A 6,105-nucleotide genomic window follows, 5' to 3' on the forward strand; every position below is an offset into this window, starting at 1 on the left:
TATAAAATTTCAGCGAGGCAATTGCTTTAATAGGAATATCCTTGCTAACCTCCATTTTAGGTTCTGTGGTTTTGTTTTTAAATACTAAGGAAAGAACAGTTGCTTCCCTCTGGAGCTGCTTCCAACAGCTAATTCACAAAAACTGTAACTCATGACTAGGAACTAACGCGTGAAGAGATGCTGTGCTTTCCCACCCCCTAAGCCTCCAAACCAGGTAAGAGTATAGAAATGTATTTGTGCATATTTAAATGCATGCTGGTCAGAAAGAAAGAATATTTAGGGTTAGAACAAATTTCAGAAACCTGTAAAACAGAGTTCTGATTGCTCTGGAATAGGCTCCCTACCTCAACATGGTACCACCTTCTCTGCCTTAGTACATCTAAGTTATGCGTATTTTGTTGTCTTTGCTCAAACAAGTCCCTGCTATAAAATATGAGCTTTGTATAGGAGAAAGGTGTATGTTCTACATTATTAACTAAAATAAATGTTTGTATATAAGGCAGCTTTGCTTTCAAAATGCATTGCCTGGCCAGGTAAGCCACGCATGTTTATTATCTGGTAACAAACGTTGTTGGTTCAACCTCTTGATTCAATAACGTTTGTGGAAAGTAAATGTAAATTTTAATACACGTTTAAAATATGTCTTTTTGCCTGGTGCTGACTGCAGCGTGTTGATGTGTTAACAGGCTAACTTCTGCTGCTTTTGTGGAAGTGCTGGAAGGCCATAATCCAACCTTCTGAGGAAAGTACACGGGAAGATGCCACACCTGCATCTACTGACAGGTAATTGGCCACCGTCAGAACCTGGGAATGTGCTGCTCTGGGGAGCTGATTGCTGAAATCAGACCATAAAGAGTGCAGGTAATTAATCACCATATGATTAATCAAAAGCTCTGGATGCTATGCATGAAACAAAAAATGCCTTAAGTAGCAAATTCCTCTGGTGTTGTGAGGAGGTTACGCTAGCTGTTGCAATGAGGGGAGCAGTGGCACGGCTGGTTCAGAGAAGCGGATGGTCGCTCTGACTTACCATACTGAAGTAGGACTAGAACAACCTCTATTTTAATTTCACCTCCACACAGTTTTGTTCCTTTTGGTTTCAGTATGACAGGATCTGCTGGCAGAGAGCATGCATGCAAGCCTAGTCCTGCAAAGTTGGTGGGAGGAAGGCTCTGGAGGTGAGCGGTGGGGCGCAGCGAGTGCAGCCCGTGGCTGTAGGAGCCGATTCCAGGGGTATGTGGTGACCTTCTGGTATCGTTTCTTTGTGCTTCCTGTTGTTTCACCTGGAATGTTTTTTATTCTTGAAATGAGAAGCTGGTGTCCTGAAAACTTCAGCACTTTAAGTCGTGTACATGCTGAAGGGGTGTTCCAGTCCTGTTTTTCTGCAGCAGCCAGCCACTAATGATACACCGACTCCCTTCCCAAGGAGCAGAGCTGACACAGATCAACAATTTGAAAAGCTGTGGGGACGTATAATGAGAAATAGAGCACCTTGTCATTGCTGTGAACTCACCAAAGGCTGCCATCCTGACAGCTGGTGGGGAAGGGGCAGGGCAGCCACCCATTTTTAGCGACCCAGTTGTATGCAGTGGTTGTTGGATGGGCAAAGGCAGAGCTGCCCAGCAGTGCGTGACCTGACGCCACGTTTCATGACCTACCACTGCTTCATGGTGTCTCCTTGCTTAGGTGTAGGGCAAGGGTGGTAAAAGTGAAATGGTCCTTTCCCTCTGAGAAGCAAAGCTGCACTTCAGAGAGAAGCAAAGAATGTTTTTCCCTAGCTCCCAAATAAACCCTGCAGGAAATGTAGGGACGTTCAGCATCACGTGTGTTTTCCTCACACATAAACTATATTTTAGGCATAGTTGTTTGCAATACTCTGGTGTAGCCAATAAACACACAAAGCTATTTTGTGAAAATGTGCAGCTCTTAATTTAAATCTGACTTTTGCTCTTAAATCTTCAGAAAGATGTGGAGAAAGACAGAAAAAATATGGGTGAGTTTATTATAAGATATTCCTGTTTCTTTCGGGTAATGTTTAATGATCAGTCAGTGACTGAGTTTACATAACGTTAAATACTTATTTTTCCTCTGTAGAGCTGAATGGGGAAATGTGCTCACATTCCTGCCAGATAACTAAGTGGGTAACTGTGGATGCTTAGGGTATTTTTGAAGCAGCCTTTTTATCCACGGTGCTTGTCTCATTAAGGATTTTACTGTTTGTATTCCAGAAGTCATGAATTCTCCAGCTGGGGCCAGGGCTTTGATAAATTATCATTCTGTGTGCTTGAACGGTAACTTTATTACCTCCGAGTTATAAAAAAATGTCATTTTACATTTTCTTTACACCTTCACAGTACAAATTTCTGTTCATTTTTAGTGTTTGCAAAATCATGATGCTGTTGCAGTTGGTGGGTTCCTACCGGTTGGTCTGGCTGCAGGAGCAAGGCTGCAAATCTGTAAGATGTGTATGATTTCGTACTCCTCTGTTTCTTTAACTCCTGTGCTCAGATTTCTGGTGGGAGAGCTTTCTTATCTCCGCTGTTGCTGTGTTTGAGTTACGACCCTTCTTCTGCCAGGCACAAATTTGCCTTGGCTTGTCTCAAGGGAAATGAAACTCAGGTGGTGATGGGCAGCCCCAGGAATCCTTTTTAACTCTTCTTGGACTGTTCCAGCCCCAGCTCCAGTCCCCACTTCCCACCTCACCAGTGCCTGGGATGCTCTGGGGAACACCTCTCATCTTGGCTGGACTAACTTCTGCCCCATAGTCCCCTCAGCCACTAAGGGCAACAGAATCAGCTTTTGAGGTGGTGCTGTTCTTCAGGGAAGGTGGGTTTAGCCTGTGGTAGCTGATCCTGCCCGAGTTCTATTTAAGGCACCTTCCCTGTCCTGTCTGCACTTCCCCTCCATGGGACCAGGATTCCCTTCCAAGCTTCTTCCATCCACTTGCCCTACCCTGAATCGTGATGCTGGGAGCTTCATTTGTTTTGCTGCACTCTGCTTTCTGCACTCTGCTTTATTTTTTGTGGGAACAGCTCTCCTCGGTAACTCTCTTCTCACAGCAGAGCTGTGATATCAGCTTAGCCCCGAAGAAAGGGGCTGAGGTTGCGTGAGGTGGTGAGAGAAGCTCAGTGAATGGGATGCATGGGATTCTCCTCCTCCAGAGAGCTCTTTCGTCTGTTTATTTTAGGTTCTGTCCCTGCTTCATTTTGAAATACCTCAATTCTTTCTTCAGCTTTCTGGTGGAAAATAATATTCAGATCGCATACAAGTGCTAAATCTCACACTCCTCTCCAAAAAGGCCCGAGATGCTGAAATACTGAGCTCTTCAGGGGAGATTTATTAGAACTGAACTGTGTGCTGTTCTGATGTTGTTCCCCTTATTGATGTTATTCCCCTTATAACATATTCTTATGTTGTTCCACTATTTGCAGAACGTTGTTGCATAGCCTAAATACCACATTAAAATTGAAGCTAGTGTTGAACTTTTAAAAGAATTTTCCCTAATGGGATTTTAAATACAGATAAATGCATATATGGCATGTTTAGGTCATGCTTTCGTATGTTTGGTTGGTTAATCGTAATTGTTTGCTTAGTGGATCTTTTTCTTGGTACATTAACAACATTTTTATGTGAAGCACCCTAAAGAGGCTTCATAGCCAAAATATTTGAAGTCACAAAAGGTCAAAGCTGCTGTTGTAACAGCTCAGTTTGGCGTTACATGAATGAAATCCGCAGTTAGTCATTTCTAAGGTCACGGCGTGGCAGGTTTACTTATCTATTTGTAGCCTGTGAGCAGTCTATTTAATGACTGCTGCTTTTGTGTGGAAGAAAAAAAAAGAGAACTCAAGCCAGATCCTTTGCCACTTTCATCCTTAAAACATTTAATATTTATGTTATCAAAGTGAAAACTTCCTTAAGGTAATGACAACTGGAATCATTCAAAATATTCCTGCAAGAGGGAGGCTGTCCAAGTGCCTGTCTGCTTTCAAGTATCGCTTGCTTCCTGCCTGCCCACCTCCCTCCTTCTCTCTTGGTTTAGCTTCCCTTAGCTTTTAACTCATGTAGAACTCTCTCATGACTCAGTGAGGTTTCTTACAAATTACTTTTTATGAAACAAAGGTTATTTGTAGGATGGAGATATATATATATATATATATATTTATTTATTTTTCTTTGCAGCTGAAGAATTGTTGTTTATCTGAGCTAGAGAAATACTCTGCACTGTGTCAGCCTTAAGAGCAAGAATATTCCTTTATAACTACTTCCTCTTAGATGTATGGTAGCTTGTGTCCGTCCCCTTTCATATTTGTTTATGAAATATAGCAGCATAGAAGGCTCAAAGGTCTAACTTAACCAAATCATTTGTTGTTGCTTTGATTAATTTCTTAGATCATGCTTGGTGTGGTAAGATACATATACAGGAAATCCAGCCTCAGTGTGTTCTGTTTCAGCATAATCTATTGAATCAATAGTTTCTATAAATAGCTTTAAAGCTAAAGTGCACATTCATGGATCTACTGCCATTAGCCAGTGTTTTTCCAATACCTGAATTATGAAATGGGTCTCACCATGTTTTTTCTGAGTAGATTTACTGATGCTAGTGAAAGGGCTTACAGGAAAGTCGTGAGCTCTTTCTGTGGAGGGTTCTTTTTTTGTCTTCAACTATTACATAAATTGTCTGAGCTCGAGTAGTCAGTTCATTTGGATAGAGTCAGGTGAGTTCTTGTTGATTTATGGGTCTAAATGTAATGTTAACTTTGTGTTCGTGGAACTGGCAGATTTACGTGCATAGGTGAATAGATGTAGATACATGCCTGAAAATGAACCATTGATAGATTAACATAATGATGCATACTGGGAAAAAAATATAAAGAAAGCCATAGGAGCCCCTTAACAAAACATTTAAGGGCAGAGATCAAAACTGTCATCTGCTCTGCCATGGTGTCCTGTTGCAAACAAGGCCAGATTTACAGTAATTAATACAATACCACAGCTGCAAAAGAGCTCAAGGTGCAATGTGATAATTTTTGCTGTTTGAATGAACAAGAGAAATGATAGCTTTGTTTTAACTTGTGAATACTTTATTTTTTTTTTAAATCAAAACAAAGATTTAAATTCTTAAAGTAGATGGGTATAATGACGAAGGTCATGATAAATTAGAGGAAGAGTCCAACACACCGAAATGTTCAGCACAACAGGTTCTAGCATGTTTGCACAGCCTGGGCAGTAAGTGGTATTTCACCTCCTGCAGTCGCACTGCTGGTGGAGCTCTGTTCTCTTAAGGGTACAACCAAACCTGATGGAGAGAGGTTGCATCTTTTTAAGATTTTAGAACAATGGAAGTAGAAATAGATGGGATACCAGGCCTGCCAGCTTGCCAGCTTTCTTCCCTATATCAGTTTGTTAATCCCCAGTCTCTACAATTTCATGTAGAAGCAAAAAAACAAAAACAACAAAAACTGAATCTCTCCACTGTTTTTTATAGTTAAGAAATGCACATTTAGACAAAAGTGTTCATGAGCTGCTCTGACAATTATTTTTTTTTTTGCCATAGGTGGGTTGTTCCTGTGCAGAAGCGTGAAGCCTAAGAACAGGATGGGACCCTCTGACTTTAGCGAGGTACTTGTGCTTATTATCTAATGCCTGAAAACTAAGTTGCAATGATTCTACTCTGCAAAGTGAAAATGGAAGGTACACTGTAAAATCTCTGAACTGTGCTATTTCCGGGGAACCTAACATCTAGTCTAGTCCCACCACCATAATACCTGTGTCCTAAAGCAAGTATGTTTCCTAAATGTAATAGTTTTCATTTCTGTTTCCTAGAATATTCCCCATTTAAAATGCGTGCTGTTTTATGAAAAAAATAGTAATCTTGTTTTATTCTGCATGGCTTTTGGAATAGGTAATACATAGAGTAGATTAAATCCACTTTTTCTTTTTTTAATGCTTGGTTAGGGCACATGAAAACCTCTGCACCGTTGCTTAATGGGCTTATCTGTTCCTAAAGAGGTCAGAAAGTAATATCTCTTTCCATTCAAACGTTAGAACTTATTTTTGTGTCTTGTATATATTATCTTAAATGATGGCACACCTTTTTCATTTGGT

The sequence above is a fragment of the Cygnus olor genome, chromosome 7 (genome assembly GCF_009769625.2).
Source record: "Cygnus olor isolate bCygOlo1 chromosome 7, bCygOlo1.pri.v2, whole genome shotgun sequence".
NCBI lineage: Eukaryota > Metazoa > Chordata > Aves > Anseriformes > Anatidae > Cygnus > Cygnus olor.